The sequence below is a fragment of the Somniosus microcephalus genome, chromosome 3 (assembly GCF_052327205.1).
Source record: "Somniosus microcephalus isolate GS21.2 chromosome 3, FLI_Smic_1.0, whole genome shotgun sequence".
Classification (NCBI taxonomy): Eukaryota; Metazoa; Chordata; class Chondrichthyes; order Squaliformes; family Somniosidae; genus Somniosus; species Somniosus microcephalus.
This window is the reverse complement of record NC_140989.1, coordinates 346,658,123-346,683,947: the sequence shown is the minus strand read 5'-3', so window position 1 is coordinate 346,683,947 and position 25,825 is coordinate 346,658,123. Positions and strand designations below refer to the sequence as shown.

The following is a 25,825-nucleotide window of genomic DNA, read 5'->3' as shown; positions in this document are numbered from 1 at the left end:
AAAACCGTACATTCAGCAGCTTCTCAAACTCCGTCTTGCAGACTGACTCATTCCAGGTTGTATCTAACCTATTGCCTAATCTTCTAATCACAGAATAAATTTACTTTGCTCTCTCCACATTGACAGCGAATGAGAATGCCAAGCAATCTTCTAGTTGAATTTATCCTAGTGATTGGGAGGTTGATTACACATAACCCCCGTCTGATAAAATTTATATGAATGGCCCAAGGATTTATATGAATGGCCCAAATCCAAATAAAAGCCCCCGATAGTGGAACAGAGTCTAGCACATTGCTTTTTGTTTTGCTCTTCTAATTTTTCGCCCTTTCTTTCCTGAAGGTGCCGGCTCTTGCAGTTCCATGGGCACCGGTTGCTCTTATGATACTTTGCTGGAGTGCCTGTTAGTGATGTGTCACTAGGTTATTTGGCCATAGTGGGCGTCACAGTTGAGCCCAATTCTTCCCTCACCAGTCTAAAACACGTACCCCTTCCAGCAAGGGCTACTGGTTACTGATCAATAGTGTGAACTTTGACTGATTTTTTTTCTCTCCTCAGTGGTCCTGGGACAGGGAGGCCAATTATAGAACCTTGAACATAAGAACATAAGAAATAGGAGCAAGAGTAGGCCAATCGGCCCCTCGAGCCTGCTCCGCCATTCAATAAGATCATGGCTGATCTGATCCTAACCGCCAATCTACTATCACAGAACTATAACTGCTGAGCACCAGCTGAAATCAACAGCAACATTTATATAGGGCCTTTAAATGTAGAAAAACTTCACAGAAGCATTATCAAAAAAAAAATGGACATTAAGCCAAAGTTGGGTTTTGAGGAGGAGAGGGAGGTGAGAGACGAGGGGGTGATTTTGCCAGCCTTGGGGAGGCGGTTATGGAGGCGGGACTGCCAGGAAAATGGCAGAATTTGGGGGTAGGTGCCCAACCCACCCCCAAGCTATCTTCCCAGGAGGTGGGTAGCCGTCCCGCGCCGGGTCCAGTTTCCTTGGAGGCGGAAAGGGATTAAAGCCTATTAACTGCCTGTTAACAGATAGTTAACAGGCAGAAAATAGGATTATCCCCTTTTTGCCCTCACAAGTGCAGGCTTCCCGATGGCTCCGAAACCCACCAGCTCAACAAGGCGAGTGCTGGGTCTGCGGGGGTCGGAGGGGTGCAAAAGTGTGCTGTGAAGGCAAGTGATGGGTGCAAGAGTGTAGAGGTGAGTATCTGAGGTAAGTGCAAACTGTTTTTAAAAAAGTGTACTTACTTTTGTTTCTCCCTGCAGGCTTCGGTCGGTTTGTATGCGGAGAGTCTCAGACCTCCGCGTTGGAGATGACAGATGGCCGTTGCATTCTCAGATGCAACAAACATCTCATTTCTGTAAAAGTTCTATGTTGCACGGTGGCGTAGTGGTTAGCACTGTTGCCTCACAGCGCCAGGGACCCGGGTTCAAATCCGGCCTCGGGTGACTGTCTGTGTGGAGTTTGCACATTCTCCCCGTGTTTGCGTGGGTTTCCTCCGGGTGCTCCGGTTTCCTCCCACAGTCCAAAGATGTGCGGGTTAGGTTTATTGGCCATGATAAAAATTGGCCCTTAGTGTTAGGGGGGATTAAATACGTGGGGTTGCGGGGTTACGGGGATAGGGCTTGGGTGGGATGGCTGTCGGTGTAGGGACCGGGTGCTGGGGTTTGGATGATCAGCCATAATCTCGTTGAATGGCGGAGCAGGCTCGAAGTGCCAAACGGCCTACTCCTGCTCCTAGTTTCTATGTTTACAGAGAATGTCAGTGTTTGTCAGCTTCACAGAGCTGTCAAACGATGACAATTCATCTGTCAAAAATTTTTGACAGATGAAACGTCATACGTTGACGTGCTCTGCAATCGGCTTTCCCTTAATTGGCCAGGCTTAACAAGGTCAAACAAGGGAAAATAGCATGGGTTGGCCACAAATCGCTGGAGGTGGGACATCGACCCGACAAGCAGCAGTCCCGCCGCCATCGCGCCCCCAGTCACAAAATTGCCCCCTAGAGGGTTTTTCTTAAAATTCTCAGGATGTGGGCGTCGCTAGCAAGGCCGGCATTTATTGCCCATCCCCAGTTGCCCTCGAGAAAGTGATGGTGGGCCTTCTTCTTGAACTGCTGCAGTCCATGCGTTAAAGTTGCTCCAACAGTGCCTTTAGGTAGGGAGTTTCAGAATTTTGATCCAGCGGCAATGAAGGAACTGTGATATATGTCCAAGTCAGTTATGATGTGGGACTTGGAAGGCAACTTGGAGGTGATGGTGTTCCCATGCACCTGCTGCCCTTGTCCTTCTACGTGGTAGAGGTCATATGTTTGGAGTCTGTTGAAGAAGCCTTGGCTAGTTGCTACAGTACATCCTGTAGATAGTGCACACTGCAGCCACTGTGCGCCAGTAGTGGAGACAGTGGATACTTAGGCCAGTGGATGGGGTGCCGATCAAGTGGGCTGCTTTGTCCTGTATGGTGTAGGGAGGGAATGCCAGATCATGGGACCTAGACGGCTGAAGGGAAGGGAATATGAAAAATCAGCTAACTCATTTACTAGTCAGGGCATCAGTAGAGAGGAAGGTGCAATAATTTGGCTTATTGTCCCTAAGTTAGGGATGCAAAACTGGCTCCTGCAAGAAGCCCATGTGAATCGAGATGAGGCCAGGATTGGCTCTGATGCTGCCGTACTTAAACAGTGTGCCAGTGCTCACATGAAGAGATACCGAGGGCTGTTGGCCCTATAAATCCGAGAGTTGCGGAGCAGCGCCCCAGCATGAGTCACTGCCTCCAGGAGAGAAAAGGTAACGTAGGAAAAATCAAATGCACACTAAATCCGAAACACACTTTTAAGTGTGTGCATTTTGAAGTGATCAACACAGCTTTTTGCCATTCCACATGATTGGCTAAAAACTGTATGCTGTCTGGGTCAAGGTACAAGGGGATGCAGGAGAAATGCTCCTGTCGAAGTAAACACTTTAATGTGCTTATTACCTGCATACGAGGCCAGATTGCTGAGGTGTGCGCTTTCATGCGATTTCAGGGTAATCGCTATGACAAGCTTAGACGAGAATGGAGCTGAATGACTAATCAGGTATGAACTATGTGAACATGCCTCCCCCTCCTGCATATTGGTAAACTATTTCTGATAAACATAAACAATAATTATTAGTGACTGACATCTGGGACTAAATTACAAGCCTATGAGTCACTATCCTGTGTACATCAACACCGTGTTACAGTTCGTTTTATTTGTAATATTTTCCTCATTCACTCATTGGATATTCCACCTAGTTTTGCCAACATTTCTTCATTGTTTGGTGAGTGGCCTCCAGATTGCTTTCATTAGCAGTGCCTTGCTTTGGTGAGTCAGATGGAGTTTCAGTTCTTCCCCCACTGTGAAGAGACAAGAGCTGAAAACTCCATCATATTGTTTTTTATTCGTTTTAGGGATGTAGGCGTCACTGGCAAGGCCAGCATTTATTGGCCATTCCCAATTGCCCTCGAGAAGGTGGTGATGAGCCGCCTTCTTAAACCGCTGCAGACTGCATGGTGAAGGCACTCCCACAGTGCTGTTAGGGAGGGAGTTCCAGGATTTTTTTACCCAGTGACGATGAAGGAACGGCGATATACTTCCAAGTCCGGATGGTGTGTGACTTGGAGGGGAACTTGCAGGTGGTGGCGTTCCCATGCGCCTGCTGCCCTTGTCCTTCTAGGTGGAACAGGTCACGGGTTTGGGAGGTGCTGTCGAAGACTTGGCGAATTGCTGCAGTGCATCTTGTAGATGGTACACACTGCAGCCACGATGCGCCAGTGGTGGAGGGAGTGAATGTTTAAGGTGGTGGATGGGATGCTAATCAAGTGGGCTGCTTTGTCCAGGATGGTGTCGAACTTCTTGAGTGTTGTTGGAGCTGCACTCATTCAGGTAAGTGGAGGGTATTCCATCACACTCCTGACCTGTGCCTTGTAGATGGTGGAAATGTTTTGGGGAGTCAGGACGTGAGTCAGTCGCCGCAGAATACCCAGCTTCTGACCTGCTCTTGTAGCTACAGTATTTATGTGGCTGGTCCAGTTAGGTTTCTGCGCAATGGTGACTCCCAGGATCTTGATGGTGGGAGGGTCGACGATGGTAATGCCATTGAATGTCAAGGGGAGGTGGTTAGATGCTCGCTTGTTGGAGATAGTCATTGCCTGGCACTTGTGTGGCACGAATATTACTTGCCACTCATCAGTCCAAGCCTGAATGTTGTCCAGGTCTTGCTGCATGCGGGCACGGACTGCTTCATTATCTGAGGACTTGTGAATGGAACTGAACACTGTGCAATCAACAGCGAACATCTCCACTTCTTATCTTATGATGGAGGGAAGTTCATTGATGAAGCAGCTGAAGATGGTTGCATTCCATATGAGCATCATAAAGGTCACAAAGATAAGTACAGATGAGGGAAGCTTTTCAGCCCATCTAGTTTATCCTTCCATTAAAAGTAACAGCCCCCCATAACAGCATCTAACTGCCTCTTGAATGAGTCCAGAATTGTTTTGCCTCCAATACTCTGACTAGAAGGCCATTCAAGATATTGATCACACTCTTGAGTGAAGAAATACTTCCTGATTTAATTCCTTTTGCCAGTTTGTACCTATCCATATTCCTCTCTAACTTAAAATAATGCTTTGGGTTAACCTTTTCCATTGCACTTAGTATCTCGTGAACTGCTATAAGGCCCTGTCATAGTCACCTCCTTTCATCAAACTCATGAGTGCATCACTGGGTACCACAGCATCTCCATGGAAACATATTCCCACAGATATTCTCACTTGTTGTACTAAGTGTTGGTATTTAACTGTGTTTTTACACTATGAATATGGTACTCGATTTATAATTTTGACGTTCACGGGAGTACAGGAATTTTTCATTCACAAAGAAAAATATCACTTAACTATTACGAGCACATGAAGTAACATCATGGGAATGATTAGCAACCAATCAGTGAGCGAATGCTATGCTTCATTCCCCACTAGAACCAAACCATTTTCCTTTGCAACAGTTCAACTACATTGAACCATGCATCTTTTATCATTTAAACCTCCTTTAATCAGTTATTTTTACCTCCCCTTTTAGGGCCTCCTATATCATGGACCAGGTAAATGGCACTCTATAACTCGGCACTAGAAGGAACATGACATGATTAGGGTTCACTCTTTCTCCAATTTTCCCTTCCATCCTGCTTTGCCTCCATTCCGCATCTTCCACTGGTGGTGTGGCTATGGTCTAGAATGTGTCTCCACTCCCACGTTATTCCTCATCAACATTTTCCCTTCCTCTTCAGAAGGCCTTAACTCCTTGCTGGGTATAGTTACACAGTGCCAGTACCTTGTCCAGTTGGCCATTCGTCAACTGTGAGCCTTGACAGTGAACGCTAGCAGGCTATGGGCGGTATCACAACTAAGCCTGATCCTGTCCTCGTCCGACATCGAGCCACGCGCAGTTCCAGCAGAGATTGTTCGATAACAATCAGGCGCAGAAAATGTGGATGATCTTCCCCTCCCACTCCAGGGCCAATAGCTCCCCTGGTATTGCCATGACTGGGATGACTCATCTCACAGACTGGGCATTGAACTAGGAACATTCATCGTCTAAAATGAAAACAGAAGGTGGTTCTTCTCCCAGAGAATAATGGACCTGTCTGCCGGCGGTCAACGCTGTTTCGCGGAGTTCCTTCAAGCGAGAGCTGGACCTGTTTCTGGCTGGGGCGGAGATCACCTCATAGGTAGGTACTGCATGACATTGATTGGGGCCAGAATGATCTCCTGGACTAGTTTTGATCATCTAAAATGGGGTTGGAGAAAAATTTCCCAGATTTTTTTCCTCCCCCAAGTTGGCCTGGGTTTTTAATCTCTCCCAGGAGATGGGGTGTATATATTGCGATGCACAAAGGCACCGCAGTTGTATGGGACAGGCTGGACGGACCAGAGGGTCTTTTCCTGTCCACCAATGTTTGTAGAAAATGCGGAACACAGGTCAGACAGCATCATCTATGTGACTCCACTAATCACTGCATTGACTTGCTGGGCCGAGTGGTGAAGGCCTTGGCACTCTCTCTTCAACGCAGGGAGTATAGTGACTGTGGCGCTGCTGAATTGCAGGTCTTTCACCGCGCTCAGCCATGTGTCAGCCATGGCTCAGTGGGTAGCACTCTCGCCTGGGAGTCAGAAGGTTGTGGGTTCAAGTTCGAGGTTGATACTCTATGGAGGTGCCATCTTTCGGACAAGATGGTAAACAGAGACCCCACCTGCCCTCTCAAATAGATGTAAAAGATCCCACGTCACTATTTGAAGAAGAGCAGGGGCGCTCTTCCCAGTGTCCTGGCCAATGTTTATCCTTCATCCAACACCTATAAACAGATGATCTGGTCATTATCTTAGTGCTGTTTGTCGAGTCTTGCTGTGCGCAAATTGGCTGCCGCATTTCCTACATTACAACAGTGACGACACTTCAAAAAGTACTTCCTTGGCTGTAAAGTGCTTTGGAATGTCCTGAGGTCGTAAAAGGCGCTATATAAATGCAAGTCTCTCTTGCTTTCTTCACATGCAGGATAAGACCCAGTTACATTGGCACTTGTTTGGTTCGCTCGCAGGCGAGGGCCGTCCTTTTTTGAGTTTCAATTTTACCATCCCAAACATGAAAGCCAGCACGCAGACAGCACCCTCTTACAATCTAAACTACACAAGTAGCAAAGTAAAAGCAACTGTAGAGACAGATGCAGCACCTGACAAGCACTGCATCATATACATCCAGAAGTACAAATAAAAATGAACTGCCTCCTCCCGCCCCCTCGAGGGACAGCAGCGTAAAACAGTGAGCTTCTCTCATCAATCCACTAAATCCCAGATCTAGGGCCTGGGGCTTGGTGAAAGCAAAATATTACACAATACCAGCTCGTGAGAAGAAAACCACAAATGCTGGAAATATGAAATCGAAATGGAAACTGCTGCAAATACAGAGAAAGAAAGAAACACTCGCATTTATACAGCGCCTTTCACGACCACCGGACGTCTCAAAGCGCTTTACAGCCAATGAAGTACTTTTTGAAGTGGAGTCACTGTTGTGATGTGGGAAGCTCGGCAGCCAATTTGCGCACAGCAAGCTCCTACCAACAGCAATGTGATAATGACCAGATCATCTGTTTTTGTTATGTTGGTTGAGGGATAAATATTGGCCAGGGCACCGGGTATAACTCCCCTGCTCTTCTTCGAAATAGTGATCTTTTAAGTCTACCTGAGAGAGCAGACGGGGCCTCAGTTTAACGTCTCATCTGAAAGGCGGCACCTCTGACAGTACAGCACTCCCTCAGCACTGTACTGGAGTGTCAGCCTAGATTTATATGCTCAAGTCCTGCACCATCAGCATTTGAAAAGTAAAAATTTAAACCCTTCGACAAAACATTAACCTGTCTTTTCTCCCTGGCCAATATTTATCCCTCAACAATGACAACAACAACAACTTGTATTTATATAGCACCTTTAACGTAGTGAAACGTCCCAAGGTGCTTCACAGGAATGTTAGAAGACAAAAAAAATTAACACCGAGCCACATAAGGAGAAATTAGGGCAGGTGACCAAAAGCTTGGTCAAAGAGGTAGGTTTTAAGGAGCGTCTTAAAGGAGGAAAGAGAGGTAGAGAGGTGGAGTGGTTTAGGCAGGGAATACCAGAGCTTAGGGCCTAGGCAACCGAAGGCACGGCCACCAAAGGTTGAGCGATTATAATCAGGGATGCTCAAGAGGGCAGAATTAGAGGAGCGCAGATATCTCGGGGGGGGGGGGGGGGGGGGGGAGGTTGTGGGGCTGAAGGAGATTACAGAGATAGGGAGGGGCGAGGCCATGGAGGGATTTGAAAAGAAGGATGAGAATTTTGAAATCGAGGCATTGCTTAACCAACATCACTAAAACAGATTATCTGGTCATTATCACATTGTTGTTTGTGGGAGATTGCTGTGCGCAAATTGGCTGCCGCGTTTCCCACGTTACAACAATGACTGCGCTTCACAAAGTACTTCATTGGCTGTAAAGCTTCTTTGGGACATCTTGAGGTCGTGAAAGGCTCTGTATAAATGCAATTTTTAAAATCTTTCTTTCTCTTTTCGGAGGCTGAATGACCTACTGTGTATTTCCGGATGCAGGTCAACTGAAGACAAATTTTATAAAAAGAAAATACTGCAGATGCTGGAAACCTGAAATAAAAACAGAAAATGCTGGCGATACTCAGCAGGTCAGGCAGCATCTGGGATGCTCAAGAGGGCAGAATTAGAGGAGCGCAGATATCTTGGGGGGGGGGGGGGGAGGGTGGGGGGGGCGGTTGGTGGCTGTGGGGCTGAAGGAGATTAGAGAGATAGGTAGGGGCGAGTCCATGGAGGGATTTGAAAGCAAGGATGAGAATTTTGAAATCAAGACAAATTTTACACTGGTGCTTGTTTAGTTTAGTCTACACTGTCAAAGATTTGTCCAGTACTTATTTCGAATCAGTTCTTATTTCAACAGACAAAAACATCCTCAATTAAGCCCAGTTATAGACTCCCCCTGAATTACGTAAAGCATTTTTTGTCCCAGAATGCAGAAGTAGGTTAGCTCCTGTTGGCCTCAATAGACTTTCTCCACCCGTGTACATTTGTTTTAACATAGATTTGGTTGCTGCAGTAACTGCTCTTCCTCCCCCCACCCCCCATCTCAAATAAGCAGGTTAGTTTCTTCAGCAATGGGAATTACAGCCAGTATTGCAGAACCACTTCCCGAACCAATTCTGCAATATAAATTCAGTAAAACTAATCTCACTAGATCTTTGCCTGCTTGGCTTGGCATGGCATCAATGCAATCTAGCAAAGTCAAGTCCCAACATTACAATGTCAGGTTACAGGGAATTAAGCAATGGGAGGAGGAACTGCAGTGTCAATCATTTTTTCAGTACATCAAACCTTGCATTCCTGACTCTTTTCTCTACCCATCAAGGACAGTACCTATACTGACCGTCTGAATGTTAGGGATAACAGGAAAACAAAATGGCCTCATCTTCCCTCAATCAGCTTTACAGTTACCGTGGCAAATAAGGAACTAAATAACAAAAGCTTTTAACATTTGTAAAGATGTCCCCCTCCTGCTCTTCACAATGCTGGTGACATTGCTGCTAATTGGCTGTAATGTGCCTATGCTTCCAAATGTGAGTTAGCAATAATCTCACTGCCAGAATGACAAGACTTTCAAAACTTTGGCAAATCCTCTACATTCAAATTACAGAGGATTGATAACTTTGTCCCAAAATATTTGTTCAAAATCAGATTTGGGATTAAAACTAGATTCCTCTACTTATTTAGTTTAGATTTGCATAGCTGGTCAGACAATAATAGACTTAGTGAGAGTCAGCATTTGAGATGTTTGACATAGACTTATTCGTCGTTTATGTCCTTTGTTGAACAAGAGGAAGGAATCCAGCTACCTCGGGCATTAAACCCCCTGCGGAAACAACCAATAGATGGGAGGGACAAGAGCAGCACAATCTCTTTCTTTACCAATAAAGATTCACAAAGGGATTGTCTCCCTGGGATCTGTTTGTGTTACACAAAAGGGACACAATCAAAGGTAAGGCAATAAGAACATAAGAATTAGGAGCAGGAGTAGGCCATACGGCCCCTTGAGCCTGCTCCGCCATTCATTATGATCATGGCTGATCTTCGACGTCAACTCCACTTTCTCGCCTGATCCCCATATCCCTCGATTCCCCTAGAGTCCAAAACTCTATTGATCTCGGCCTTGAATATACTGTCTGATTCAGCATTCGCAGCCCTCTGGGGTAGAGAATTCCAAAGATTCACAACCCTCTGAGTGAAGAAATTTCTCATCTCAGTCTTAAATGGCCGACCCCTTATCCTGAGACTGTGCCCCCTAGTTCTAGACTCTCCAGCCAGGGGAAACAACCTCTCAGCATCTACCCTGTCAATCCCCCTCAGAATCTTATATGTTTCAATGAGATCACCTCTCATTCTTCTAAACTCCAGAGAGTATAGGCCCAGTGAACAATGAATGTGTAAAAAACATGAAAGCAATTTTGAAAATTTGGATAAAAGCTAAGAGAACAAATCATTTAATAAATTAAGCCTGCATCCTTGGCCCCCTTTCCAGTTCTCACCTTTTTGTGGACCTTTGGCAGTGCCATGCTAAACCGTTCGGTTAGTTTCCATATGTGCCGACAACACTCTCCTTTACCGCTCTACCTCCACCCGTTATTCCACAACCGCCACCTTGCTGTCTGACTGGATCTCTGACTTAAAAACCTGGTGTCAACTTTTGTTTGATAACGCTCCTGTGAAGCGCCTTGGGACGTTTTACTATGTTAAAGGCACTATATAAATACAAGTTGTTGTTGGATGAGCCAGAACTTACTCCAGCTCAATGTTGGCAACCAAAGCTGTTTGACCCTCGCTGGAAACTTCGCACCCTGGTGCTAATTTCATCTCCTTCCTCAGATGCTCACTCCAACTGTACTCTTGCAGTTGTACAAACTGGATGTCTTGAAGCGCTTCAAGCCCTACATCCAGTCCATCTCCGAATCAACTTACTTCCACCTTTGGAATATCCCTCCACCCCCCTCCGCTCTGTTTCACTACTAATGGCAGTGCCTTTAGTCACCATGCTCCTACACTGTAATTTTCTCCCTAAACTCCTTCACCTCACTTTCTCTCTCACCACCTTCAAAAGGCACCTCGAAACTTACATCTTTGACTGTGCCTTCAGTCGTTCCCTTAACTTCTATTTCCTGCTTGGTGTGTCCACGGCTCCTCATATTAAATTCCTTGGGAGGCCTTGTTGCCTGAAAGGTGATATATAAATAAATGTCCCTTAATCTCTCCTGCCTTCCATCCTATCACAGACCTTCCCTTTTGTTTTTTTGCTCCCCTCCCCCCTTTCCCTGCCCCTACACTTGCTTAAAAACCTGTTCCATCTCTAACTTTTCCCAGTTCTGACGAAGGGTCATCGACCTGATACGTTAACTCTGTTTCTCTCTCCACAGATGCTGCCCGACCTGCTGAGTATTTCCAGCATTTTCTGTTTCTATTCCAGATTTCCAGCATCCGCAGTATTTTGTTTTTGTATAAATATTGGTTGTTACTGATAATACTTTCAGTGCCCGAGATCCTGTATCTGCAATGCCTGTGATTTTGATCTTTGTTGTTTTCCTTTATTTTACTCCCCAGTTATGCTAGGGTGCTGTTAATGTGTGTAAGCATCCTACAGGGAGTATAAGAGGAAAAAATAGAGGGAACAAAAAGAACCCATACCTTGCCAAGCTAGCCATTCTAAATGTCCCAGTATAGACTGTGAGTTCTGATCATGGGGGCATCACCGATGAGGCCAATCCTATTCTCATCTAGCATCTAGACTTGTGTGTGTCCAGTACAGGTTACTGAATAGAGATCAGGGGCAGGAACCTGGCTGATTTTTTTTCCTTCTCTAGCCTGGAATCAGTCAACTCTGCACAAACAAGGTCGAACCCAGGACTTTCCTGATTCGTATACCTCAGTATGGTATCAGATGGTACAATAAGCAGTTGGATAAGCCCTTTGATCAGAATTGTCTACCAGGTCCTTGTGGTCACTCTTGTGCAATAATAATAAGTCATTTAAATAACACCTATAATGTAGAAAAACATCCCAAGGCACTTCAGAGGTGCAAGGAAAACAGATATCAAGCCAAAGGAGCAGAGGTTAGGAAGGGTGGAAAAACTTAGTCAGGGAGGTGGATTTTAAGGAGGATCGTAAAAGAAGAGGGAGGTGGAGAGTCAGAGGGATTTAGGGAGGGAATTCCAGAGAATGGGACCAAGGTGGCTGATGGCATACCTGTCAATGGAAGGACAAACAGACCGATAACTGTAGGAAGACCTACCCTGCTCCATGTGCTCTCACCTGATAACCATTCTCTGCACCTCACACTCAATAACCCAATCCCTTGGTGCTAAATCAGACTCACTCACAGCTAGCAGGTGCAAAACACTATCTTTAAGAAAAGAAATTGCGCACGAAAGCAATAAACTAAAACATAATTAAGAAGCTAGACTAGGCAAGTGAGGACACTGCGGGAATGTGCAGGGGTGGGGGAACTGGCAGTAGGAGACAGAGGGTACAACCAAAGGGAACACTTTTCTAAGCTCTTCCAACTAATGATTGGATGGAGTTATCTGCTTGCTGTGGTACTGAGCAATACAAGCCAGAAGGCCACAGGTTTTGTTCATTAGCTAGTCCCAGCCAGAGCAGCAACTGGGACACTATAACTAGTCTCAGTGCCTCCCAGGATAGGGAGTGGGGGGGGGGGGGGGGTAAAAAAACAAATCAACCAGGGATCCTGCTACTGATCATTGCCCAGTAATTCCTGCTGAACAATATGCAAGAGTGCAGATGTTGTGCGAGATCAAGATCAGGCCCGGAAGAATTGCCCTCCGTGATCGAATAACTTGCTGACACACACTGTCTGGGTTTCTATTTTTTTTTTTTAAAGGGCCTATTGGGTGATGCATCAGAGAGTTCCCAAGGCTTTCTAGGGAGGGGGGGAAATTGTAAGACAAGTTCATGGCGGGTTTGACAAACCAAACTTCTTCCATTGGCAACAGATTGAAATCATCGTGCTTTTACCTGCACAACTATAAGCAGCTTCGACCTAATCTGGAGAATGAAGAGTGGCCGACACTTGCAAACCATTGCAATACTGGGCAGGTAGATTTCGGAAGAATTAGCACTACTTTCCCAAATTACCTCCACATTTTGTTCCAACTGATCTGCCTACACACTATCCACAAGAGGAGCAATTCTCACCACACCTCCCAGATTTGGGAATGTAGGCTCGACAATGTGACAATTCGCACTCACTGAGAGGAACATCATTGTTCCCAAAGCTCTGTCGAATATTCAGGAAAACAGTTGACGCAGGGACTTACTGGTGATGTCCCACCATTTTCAAGTCAACACATGGAAGACTTTCAATTGTTTGGTCTCCCCAATCAAGAGAGCAATTTTAGACATTTTTATTGTTTTTGGTATCCTCTTTTCAGCAATGACTGTTCAAAGCCTGGATTTTCATTCAAGAGCATTCACTAAGATATGACAATTGGTTGCACTTTGGTATCACGCCCAAGAGGCTATTATCCATGTGCGAGCCTTGACAATGTGTGCTGGCAGGCTGACTGACTGATACCTGAGCGTAATCCTGTCTGACCCAACATCCACTCACACGTATATCCAGCAGGTAGCCTCTGACCCCTGACTGATTTTCCCCTCCAACCCAGGGTGTTGAGGCCAATTATAAAGTCTCCAGGGCCACCACGGCTAATTCAACACAGACCAGGGATCGAGAATGGGACATTTTCCCGGCTCGGATATCTTTCCCCCCCCCCCCCACAATCTAATTTTCCCTCCACTTTCCCATATTACCTCTCCTCCCTGAAGGCAGTGACTCATGCTGGCACGAGGAGGCAGATGCTTTGACAGCGCAGCCCTCAAGAAGCTTTCTAACTGGATTCTTCCTGTGTTTCAAAGCTGGTCTCTATAGCTTACATGCTTTCATAAGAGGGTACAAGATAACTAATCTTGATGAGGCAGCCCCATCAAATTCCCACAGACTGTAATTCAGACCTATTGGGCAGTGGAAGTGTAGAGACATCTTGCCGATGTGACGATGCCAGCACGGCTCACGGTGGCCTCTGTGCCTTTTGAGGGGAGATTTTCCTCCCGGCCTTGGTGCTGGCGTAACTTCTGCCCAGACGTGACCCCTCACCTCAGTGGGTTTCCTGGGGTCAAGCTTATTTCAATAAATTTGGCGAGCTCCAAGTGGAATTCCTACCTGCACTTGGGAACTCACCTCGATGGGGAGGGGAGAAGAGCGAAGGAAATTTCTCTTACAGGCCTTGGTTATGGCCAACTGCCCGCAGGATAGACAAAAACATTTTTAACTTAAAAGCACAGGGCTGGAAGGAATTGATTCCGTACGATCTTTTTCAAATCCCTCTCCACACGACAATAGCAAAGCTGCATGCCAGGAACAGACCCAGTTCCTAAAGCCCATCATTGCTACGGTGTAATTGATGCACGTCATTTCAATATGCCCACCTATATTTGGGCGGATTTATTGAACATCTGATGTCACTGCAGGGCAATTCTGAAAGTGACCACGGGTGGAGCAGAGCCGCCCAAACTGTTTTTCACCTAATTTTCCGCCCCACCCACTACAGTCACATTAAGCAATAAGTTACACATTCTGGCTGATTCCCCACTGTTCCTGCACACTTACCACAGGTTGAGCAGACTTTCTACCCAGCATCAGTTCTGAATCGCAATACATTGGCAAAGGACAACGTTAAGCAACAAGAAATACCACAGATGCTGCGCATCAGAAGGAATTACACACCAACACCCTTAACGCAAGTCTTAAAAGCAGTTTGACATCGGTGGCTGGGTCTCAAGTGGAGGCCTGCAACCTCAGCGATACTTTCCCCTTTTACTGTACCTGTGTACTGCTGGTCCCCATTGGAAGGCCAATGAGCAGAGGACTACATCTTTCATACCTCAGACTGCCATGAGTGCTGTCCACTCCCGCCGGCAGTTAAAATTGGCCCTTCCGTTTGAAAAACCTGACTTAAAAAAAAAAAAATTGTTAATGGGATGTGGGCATCGCTGGCAAGGCCAACATTTATTGCCCATCCCTGATTGTCCTCGAGAAGGTGGTGGTGAGCCACCTTCTTGAACTGCTGCAGTCCGTGTGGTGAAGGTACTCCCACAGTGCTGTTAGGGAGGGAGTGCCAGGATTTTGACCCAGCGACGATGAAGGATCGGCGATATATTTCCCAGTCAGGATGGTGTGTGACTTGGAGGGGACCCGACTGCCTGCATTCTTGTATTATGTCTCTTGGTGTTCACAATCAGAAAGGGATAAAAGACTTTCCGGCCTTCCAATGGGTGTGAGGTGTTGCCTGATTACTGAGACAAGCTCACAAATTGTTTATCGTTTACAGGCTTTGTGGAAAACAACTTCCATTAGTATATCAACCACCTGTCACCTAGGTGACACTTTTTAAGTCTGCGAGAATACGTTGCTGTTAAAAAAAACTCAACTCTTTTTCTAAATCCTTTCAAACAAAATTGCTGAAACATGTGAAAGCACTGCTCTGCCAACAGCCCACTGGAATATAAATGTACCATCTGCAGTCCAGCTGCTCCACTAAGTGGAATTATTTGCAAATCAGATTCAGGTGGGAAAGGCCCAGCCAGCACTACAGCTGATGGCTTAAAAACTATCTTAGCAAAATTCATCTTTGGTTTTTTTGCTCTCAGCTTACAGAGTTGCAGGAAAGCAGCAATATGCCACAGCTCAGAGCAGCCATTCACCAGCAGGGAGAACAAGCGCAGGACAAGTCACCCTCCTCTATCTCACTGCAGCTCCTCATCGTTAGCGCAAGGTGAGGCTTTTCTACATCCCCCCCCAGCAAGATACACCTGCCCAAGACTGCATTCCCAGCACTGCCTGCAGCCCCAAAACCTACCGTTACACACAACTTCCCCACCCACCCTTAGCCTACCCCGCTCCCAGACCCACAGCCTCAATCCAAGGCCCAGCGCAGGGCCTTTGAGGAGCAGAGAGCAGTAGCTCTGGTGAGACTGGAACTGCAGTCAGTGGCACTGCGTGTGTTATCAGAGGATTTAAATTTCCCACTCTCTCTCTGGGAGATGTGGTGACTGATTTTTTCCTCCCAAAGTTCAGGGAATGTGTGCACATGTTGCCACAGACAGCGTTGTTATCGTCACTGACAGCCAGATGTCCCAGATGTTCCTGCTCTAATACAATAGCAAAATACTGCGGATGCTGGAAATCCGAAATAACAGAAAATGACCTGAAACGTTAACTCTGTTTCTCTCTCCACGGATGCTGCCTGGCCTGCTGAGTTTTTCCAGCGTTTTCTGTTGTTCCTGCTCTAAGCTCACCAAAGGACATGTGTTTATTTGGAGCTTGATCAAAATGAGGAAGGGTCTTGGGGATTTTATTTTAATTCATTTACGGGATGTGGGCATTGCTGGCAAGGCCAGCATTAATTGCCCATCCCTAATTGCCCTAGAGAAGTTGAATACAACTGAGTGGCACAGGACAGATAAGAGTCAACCACATTACTGTGGGTCTGGAGTCACATATAGGCCAGACCAGGTAAGGACGGCAGATTTCCTTCCTTAAAAAGGACATTAGTGAACCAGATGGGTTTTTAATGACAATCAATGGTAGCTTCATGGTTACTATTACTGATATTAGCTTTTTACTCCAGATTTATTTAATTGAATTTCAATTCCCCAATTGCCATGGTGGGATTGGAACTCATTAGTCTAGCCCTCTGATTACTAGTCCAGTAACATAACCACTATACCACCCTACCCCTAATCTGATTGGGGAACTGAGCACAAGGGGCGCTCTGAGACTGATAAATATATTAATATAATAAATAACATCAATTATGAGATGCTACACTTAAGGTTGAAATTTTTTTGGTGTGCGAATGATTTTCATTCAAAAAACTTAGAGTCATTGGGGAAAAAGTTGGGTAGCTCCCCGAAAAAGTTAGCACCCCCGCGGCCAATTTTCCCAGGTAGCGCCCAGAGAGGGAGGAGGGGCGCTACGGGAAGCGTCCGGCATCCCTCTTGGGGCGCTGCGAGCCAATATCGTGGTACTGCAGGCCTTCCTCCCCTTAAGGGGGAGGGGCCTGGCACAGCATGTCCCGGCGTCCATCTGGGCCACCAGGGATCGGGAGTGCCGGCAAACGAGCCTAGCACTCAAGAGAAGTGCCGGCCTCATGGACAGCAGCCGGCACCCCGCGGGGGTTCTTCACAGGGGCCAGGGATAGCAACGGGGGCAGGTGCTGGCAGGCGGCCAGCAACAAAAATGGCCGTTCGCCACCTCCCCTTTAATTAGCACCGCCCCGGCCGCAGGTAGGCCCCCCTGACCCCGGCGGACATAGCGTCCGGCAGTAAGTCAGGGGGCACCACCCAATATTACAGCTGGGGCACGAGCAGAGCGCTGCACACGGTGATGACGTCATTGCCAGCGGCGCAGTGCCGCCACTAACCTCCCACTGAATTTTGCAGGAGGCGTTAGCAGCGCCGCGCCCAGGCGCTAGTTGATTTGCACCCCATTAGAGTGCCGCTAATTATCACCTCCGACTGCAAACTTGGCTTCTATCGCCCCTGGAGGTGATTGGAGCACTAAAATCAGGCGCTACACACCTCTCAAGGCGTTAATTCAAGAGCGCTGGTGAAGCTCATCTGATGTCAGTCAGCAATGGAACACAGGCACACTGGCGCTGGCCAGTTCTTAAAAGGGAGGGTTGATCTTGCTCTCCATCTACACCCTGCTCATTGCAGCCTTGAATCTCGGCCTGGAGAGACCTGTACATCAAATCTGCTGGAAAGAACAATGGAGAGGCCCAGGGAAAGAGCTCAGAGTGCAGCCCCTATGGTCTCTTCTAAATTGATGCAAGGTCAAATCAAAATGAACCTGCAAAGTGCTGCTCAGTACCCAAAACTCCTTCACACAGCGTTGAATATCTCCAGAAGTCACTCTCTCTCTCTCTCTCTCTCTCTCTCTCAGAATGCGTGGTGCAAAAATGTCGCCGACAAAAAGAGGCAGGAAGCGGCCACCTTTAAATACGTTCCCCCCAGTTGCTTCCCAACTGCAAAACGTTCCCCTCAACCTGTTGTTGCTGGTGGCAGGCGGAAAGGAAGGGTGTGCCACTCAATATCCAGTCTGGGGTGCTACCGGGGCGTTGCACACTCGACTGACATCACGATCTGCCGGCACAGGAGATCGTGGCGGTAGTGTTTAGCGCCGCCACAAAATGTCTGGTCAATTTCGCAAGCGGCGCAAACATCGCCACGCCAGGGCGCTAGTTGCTTTGCGCCCCACGCTAACGGGAGGCGCTAATCAACCAAATCTTTCCCCCATAGAGTCATAACGGCACAGAAGGTGGTCATTCGGCTCATTGAGTCTGTGCCAGCTCTCTCTAGTGCAATCCAGTCAGTTCCATTCCCCCGCTCTATCCCCGTAGCCCTGCAAGTTTATTTCCCACAAGTGCCTATCCAGTCTCCCCTTGAAAACATTGAGGGCTGGATTTTCTGAATGGGAAGCTTTTGGAGGCGGGGCCGCTGCTTGCCAAGTTTCAGTCCCGCCTCCATCAGCTTCTGGCCAACCAGCGGGATTTTCCCCTGATTGACCTTGTTAAGCACACCCAGTGGGCTCAGTAGACCAATTAGGGGGAAGTCAGTGACAGAGCACGTCAACGTATGACGTGACATCTGTCAAGAACTTTTGAAAGAAGAAATGTCATAGAATGGTTACAGCACAGAAGGAAGCCATTCAGCCCATCGAGCCCATGCCGGCTCTCTGCAAGAGCGCTTCAGCTAGTCCCACTCCCCATGTAATCTTTGTAAAGAGCTCTGACCTGTTAGAAATTAAATAAGCCATTAATGAGGTTTATAAGCCAACTGTTAATCTATATTGGTTTAAGTTTAAAAAAAATAGCAACTCATGATTTACATACCAAATCTCTTGATTTTTAAGAGTTTGTCTCTTATTTATGAGTCGGTGGGGTTGGCCTTACTGCATTATTCCTAAGCATCAGCCATCGTGAGATCCTTTTCTGGATGGTAAACCATATTTTCAATCATTGCTTTTTGCACAGGGACAAAAGATCTGATCGTTCAAGTTCCATATTCAGTTAGTGTATCTTAATGTAGCTCCTTAGATTTTCTTTTGCTCAGTAAACACATTTTTTCTTATTGAATTTTCAAAATTGAAATTCATATATATATATATATATATCTCGCTCTATTTCCTGAAGCCACTGTACCATTTGATAGCGTGTGGGAGAAGTACATTGACACATTAAGGTTTCTCAGCCTGGTTGTGCTTGCACTGGGAACACTGCAGGTGTAAGGTTTGAAGCAATTTAATCCTTCTGGGGTTCAGGTGGGTCAGAGTGCGGAGGAGTTCTTGCCTATTAGGGGGCCGCTCATTGTTCGTAAAGTCAATTTGATTTAGTCGCTTTGTCATGTGTGCTTTTCATCCACAAATAGCATGATTGTAGCAGCAGCGTGCCCTGATCAGCTCTTCATGCTGGCAAAGTGTTTAAAATCAGATGGCTTGCTGTAAACTACTTCTTTGTTTAGCTTTGAATTTGTCGTAAACGGCCGGTGAACAAAAGGCAGCAGAATGTTTTCAGTCTGGTACTTTTATCATTGTTACTTTCTGTTAAGCTGTCATCGTTTGACAGCTCTGTGAAGCTGTCAAACACTGACATTCTGTGTAGATTGATGAGGCCTTGTGTTCAGGACTCATCAAACCTTTCTACTTTGCAGAAATCAGCTGGCTGTTGTATCGGAGGATGCAACAGAAGTCTGTGATCACTACAATGGAGATGTCGGGGACTCCGGCTCCACAGCGGCTGAAGGCTGTAGGTAGAAACAATGGTAAGTTAGCATTTTCTAACACTTTACACTCACCTCACATACTTACCACTCTATACTTGCACCCATCACTCACCTCTGCATCACACTTTCAGACCCCTCCGAACCCTGCAGACCTCCTACTCACCTCCTACACCCCGGCGGGGTTCCCCTAGGCCGGGAAGCCTGCACTTCAGGATGAAAAATGGGGATAATCCTATTTACTGCCTGTTAACAGGCAGCTAATAGGCTTTAATCCCTTTCCTCCTCAAGGAGATGGGACCCGGGGTGGGACAGCTTCCCGCCTCCTGGCAAGAGGGCATGGAGGCGGGTTGGGGGCAGGTTTGCCACTCGCCCCAAATTCTGCAACGTTCCCGGCAGTCCCACCTCCATGGGGCTGAGAAAATCCAGCCGAGTGTGTCTGCTTCACTCGCTGCGTAAAAAACTTTTTCCTCACATCCCCCCCTGTATCTCTTGCCCAAAACCTTAAATCTGTGTCCCCTAGTCCTTGTACCATCAACTAGTGGGAACAGCCTTTCCCCCATCTAGCCTATCCAAACCCGTCATAATCTTGTACACCTCTATCAAATCACCCCTCAACCTCCTTTGTTCTAATGAAAACAAATCCAGCTTCTCCAACCTGTCCTTGTAGCTAAGATCCCCCATCCCAGAACCATTATGGTAAATTTCCTCTGCACCCTCTCAAGGGCCTTCACATCCTTCCTAAAGTATGGTGACCAGAACTGGACACAATACTCCAGTTGTGGCCTAACCAGCGCTTTATAATGATTCAGCATAACTTTCTACTTTTGTACTCAATACCTCTATTTATGAAGCCCAAGATCCCATATGCTTTGCTAACCACTCTCTCAATATGTCCTGCCACCTTCAGGGACCTATGCACATTAACTCCCAGGTCCCTCTGTCCCTGCACACTCGTGAAAACTGTGCCATTAAGTGTATATTGCCTCTCCCTGTTCCTTCTGCCAAAATGCATCACCTCACACTTCTGTGTTAAATTCCATTTGCCACTTGTCTGCTCATTCTACTAGCCTTTTTATGTCCTGTTGCAGTCGATTGGTGTAATCCTCACTGTTTGCCACACCCCCAAGTCTGGTGTCATCGGCAAATTTAGAAATTCGACTTTGTATTCCAATATCCAGGTCATTTATATATAACAGAAAAAGCAGTGGCCCCAGCACTGACCCTTGGGGAACACCACTGTCTACCATCCTCCAGTCTGAAAAACAGCCATTTACCACAACTCGCTGTTTTCTGTCCTTAAGCCAATTCCTTATCCAAGCTGCCACTGACCCACCTATTCCATGAGCCTCCATTTTGTTAACTAGCCTTCTATGTGGTACTTTGTCAAATGCCTTCCGAAAATCCACGTAGACAACATCCATTGCATTCCCTTCATCGATCCTCCCTGTTACTTCATCAAAGAATTCAATTAGATTAGTCAAATATGATCTGCCTTTTACAAATCCGTGTTGACTCTCCATAATTAGCTTAAACCTCTTCAAGTGCCCGTTAATTTTTTCCTTGATTATGGTTTCTAAAACTTTACCCACCACTGATATTAAACTGACCGGCTTGTAGTTACTAGGATTGTCCTTACACCCTTTCTTGAACAATGGTGTCACATTTGCCACTTTCCAATCCTCAGGCACCTCCCCCGCATCTAGGGAAGATTGGAAAAGCCATCTCCTCCCCCAATTCCCTTAGCAATCTGGGATGCAAGCCATCTGGACCAGGCAACTTATCCACTCCAAGTATACCCAGCCTTTGTACTACATCCTGTCTATCAATTTTCACCCCTTCCATTGCTTCTACCTTTTCCACTGCTACCGATATTTTGTCAGCATCCACCTCCTTAGTAAACACCAATACAAAGTACTCATTGAGTATTCTAGCCTTGCCCTGCGCCTCTAAGCATATATCACCTTCTTTGTCCTGAATTGGTCCCACCCAGCCACTCAGAGCTGAAGAATGGCACTGGCACCTCGCTCAGTGGGTAAATGCAACACATTGAATGGCACTGAAGTTCCATCCATGGGCACAGCTGAGCAGCAGTTGTGGCCCTAAGTACCCCTTGGGGTGGAAGACTGGGCAGCACAAGTTTCTCATTAAGCCATTAGGGAGCCTACCATATCATTAAGAAAGAAAGAACTTGCATTTATATAGCATCTTTCACAACCTCAGGGCGTCCCAAAGCTTTACAGCCAATGAGGTACTTTTTGAAGTGTAGTCACTTTAGTAATGTAGGAAATGAGGCTGCCGATTTGCACACAGCAAGGTCCTACAGACAGCAGTGAGATAAATGACCAGATAATCTGATTTAGTGATGTTAGTTGATGGATAACTGTTGGCCAGGACACTGGGGAGAACTTCTCTGATCTTCTTTTGAATAGTGCCATGGGATCTTTTACGTCCACCTGAGGGGGTAGACAGGGCCTCGGTTTAACGTCTCATCTGAAAGACGACACCTGCCGGCAGTGCAGCGCTCCCTCAGTAACACACTGACGTGCCATTATGTGCTCTAAGTCCCTGGAGTGGGACTTGAACCCACAACCTCCTGACTTAGAGGTGAAAGTGCTACCAACTGAGCCAAGGCTGACACCTTAGGTTAAGGCAAATTATTTGATGTTCCAAGACATCCCATGACAAATTTGGTACATTTATGGCTCATTTCATAAAATGAAAGATTTCGCAATGAGATGAGGTCATTTGCCAAAAGCATGGGGTTAGTTCTGATAAGGGAACAGAAAGATTTAAAGGTGTGTATGCAACCACTTTCATACCAATGCTGTTTTAGATTGGATTTGGGAGACCAGAATCCTTGAGCAAAGTTTACATAACTAAATCCAACTCTCATCCTGATGACAAAATCATAGACACAGTTTTGTGTGGGTCTACAATTCTGGTGCTGGGATAAGAAAGCTAGATCTGGAATGCACTGCCTGACAGGGTGGTGGAAACAGATTCAATAGTAACTCCAAAAAAAAATTGGATATATACTTGAAAGGGAAAAATTTACAGGGCTATGGGGAAATGGAGTGGGACTAATTGGCTAGCTCTTTCAAAGAGCCGGCACAGGCATGATGGGCCAAATTGGTCTCCTTCTGTGCTGTAAGAGTCTATGATTTAGTAGTGTAAATTCAGGAAGCTGGCTCACAAGACTCCGGTCTCCCAGAATCTTCAATAAAATTAGTATCAGTAGAGCAACTACTTCTGATCCAACCCTGTTTTTACAGGATCACAGTATACAGACGAGACTCCTCTGTTCTGTTTCAAGTGGAGAGGCTCCCAGCGTGGCCCCCCTCTCCCCTCACCTCTCTACTTTCTATTCCTACCTGAACCTGTGCTTACAGCTTTAAGGGGCACATTCCACAGTAAAGCAAAGCAGATGGTCTGCATTTTCAGGGAATGATATACCCTGCATGTGGGGGCGAGAGAGAGAGAGAGAGAACTAACCTTTTATCTTTCCTCAGGAACAGGAGTTAAAGATTGACTGTCTTATCAGTGAGTCCGAACACAATGGGACTGTTCCCGGTCTTTTCCAGTATTCACTGAATATTTTCTTACACGCGACAAAATTCTGACATTTTAATTTGCCACTTGTGTTTACGGAGATTTTGGCAAATGGTTAGGAAATTACCCACACTCTTCTTCAGCAGCAGTTTTTAAAATGTTTCCCTATTTTCTTTAAGGTCGACTTTCACTTTCACCGCCAGGCATAAAACTGGCAGTAGCAGATCAGAGGCCCGTTTTACACCCTGCCTGATTTTCCTTTCCCTTGAAGTCCGTGGGCGGCCGATCCACGACTGCCAATTTTCTGCCCGGCAGTGAAAGTTTAACTTAAACGCCTTACCAGTTATCTGCCCCTTTCCTCCTCTCCGAAAAGCACTGATCAGTACCGTTTGCCCCCTGATACCGCACCCAACTGGCCATTTAGTCCTTGGCAGCGAGTGTCCGCAGGATCTTCAGCTGGGGGTGGGAAGGTGGAGTTGAGGTCGAAGATCAGCCCTGATCTTACTGAATGGCGGAGCAGGCTCGAAGGGCAGTATGGCCTACTCCTTGTGCACCAGTTGCTGAAGGTAAGCATGCAGGTGCAGCAAGCGGCTAAGAAGGCAAATGGTATGCTGGCCTTCGTAGCGAGAGGGTTTGAGTACAGGAACAAGGATGTCTTGCTGCAGTTGTACAGGGCCTTGGTGAGACCACACCTTGAGTATTGTGTGCAGTTTTGGTCACCTTATCTGAGGAAGGATGTTCTTGCCATGGAGGGAGTGCAGCGAAGATTCACCAGACTGATACCTGGGATGGCAGGAATGATGTATGGAGAGAGATTGGGTTGATTAGGCTTATATTCACTGGAGTTTAGAAGAAGAACGAGAGGGAATCTCATTGAAACTTATAAAATTCTAACAGGACTAGACAGACTAGGTGCAGAAAGGATGTTCCCGATGGCGGGGGGGTCCAGAACCAGGGGTCACAGTCTAAGGATAAGGGGCAAGCCATTTAGGACAGAGATGAGGAGGAATTTCTTCACCCAGAGAGTGGTGAACCTGTGGAATTCTCTACCACAGAAGGCAGTTGAGGCCAACTTATTAAATATGTTCAAGAAGGAGTTAGATATATTTCTTAAGGCTAAAGGGATCAAGGGATATGGGGAGAAGGCAGGGACAGGGTACTGAGTTTGGATGATCAGCCATGATCTCATTGAATGGCGGAGCAGGCTCGAGGGGCCGAATGGCCTACTCCTGCTCCTATCTTCTATGTTTCTATGTTTCTTCCTCATTCTTACGTGGGGGTGACCACTGCTCAGCCCATTCCTGTTGAGGGAGTGCTGCATTGTCAGAAGTGCCGTCGTTCAGATGAGACATTAAACTGAGGCCCTGTGTGCCTGTTCGGGTGGGCGTAAAAGATCCTATCCAATTAATCCCACTCCATTTCCCCATAGCCCTGTAAATTTTTCCCTTTCAAGTATAAAAAAAAATGTTTTTAAGTTCCTATTCGAGGAAGAGCAGGGGAGTCCTGGCTAACATCTATCCCTCAACCAACACCACCAAAACAGATTGGCTGGTAATTCATTTCATGGATGTTTGTGGGATCCTGCTGTGCGCAAATTGGCTGACTGTTATGCAGACAAAACATGTGACTACACACTGGGAAAATCATTGGCTGTGAAGCGCGTTGGGACATTCTGAGGATGTGAAAGGCACTATATAAATGCACGCACGGTCTTTCACTTTTTTGTTCCCTCGATGTCCACACTCATGGGCTTACTCGAAGGAGTCACCACATGACCATCAGGACCAGGAACCCATGGACCTCCCCAAACCCCAAGAGGTGCCCGGTGCAACTGCAGCACCCCCAGCTGACGCGGCACTGACCTGGGACATGCGACTCGGCACCTGGACTGGATAACCTGGCTGAGCCATGAGAGAAGCGCTCTTTACATTGTTCCAACCTGCCTCCACAACATCAACACCTGAAAGGCAGGTCTCCTGATAGAAACTATTGTGCCCACCGAAATCCCGGGAACCAGTCAAACGAAGCAAATCTAACAATGCCTGGGTTTTTTTTTTAAAAGACAGCAATTCTGTGAAGGTTTTCACTTTGAACTCGTTACACTATAGAAGAGAAATAAAGTTCAACACTACCTTCGTAACAGCACCTGCTCTCAAACAGCTGTCAAGATGCCTTTCCGCCACAGTTCAAGGAGAGTCTCGCAAACCATGCAGTAAATGTTGCCATTCCTGAAGACTTACCAGATAGCAATAAGCAGCTGTGCCGTTGCAGGTATCACTGGGTCTTTTTTTTAGATAAAGCAGCATAGGCAGTTTAATACAGACACATATCTCCTTCAGTCATGGCCTGAACACGCTAAGAGTTGACAGTAGCTGCATTCTCATATTATCCAGTGAAATGACACACGTTGGAAACCTCAGCTCCCTCCCTCCTGTGCCTCAGCACACACACCTCGGACCTGCCTTCTCACCAATCACAGCAGCGGGTTACTCCCAATCATTCCACTAACTCGGGTGATTTTATCAAAAGCTCCGGCAATACTTTTCAGAGGAATGTTACAAGTTGCTCAATAGTACTTTACATTCCTTTCCTACTAACTGAAAAAAACATTTGTCATGCAGCTGGAAGGAACGCAGCAGTCAGCAAAGGATGAGTTTTGAATTGTAAACAGCACCACTACCAGATCCCGGGGACATCCAGCACGCAGGCTCCTCCAGCAATAGCAACGCGCCACTCATTCCAGGTTCCTCCAGAAATATGCGACAGTCTCCCTTCAACTCAGGCCT

At 46.6% G+C, this 25,825-nt stretch overlaps 1 protein-coding gene across 2 annotated transcripts in view; it reads right to left on the bottom strand.

The window, feature by feature from the left end:
• Window positions 1-25,445, bottom strand: part of bcar3 (BCAR3 adaptor protein, NSP family member) — a 219,140-nt gene extending 193,695 nt beyond the window's left edge. The window contains exon 1 of one of the 2 annotated variants that reach the window (XM_085983300.1): window positions 25,280-25,445. The gene's annotated coding sequence lies outside the window, so the exon portion shown is untranslated. The remainder of the gene's footprint in view (window positions 1-25,279) is intronic. The other variant, XM_085983301.1, reaches the window with a different exon arrangement.
• Window positions 25,446-25,825: the final 380 nt, after the last annotated feature.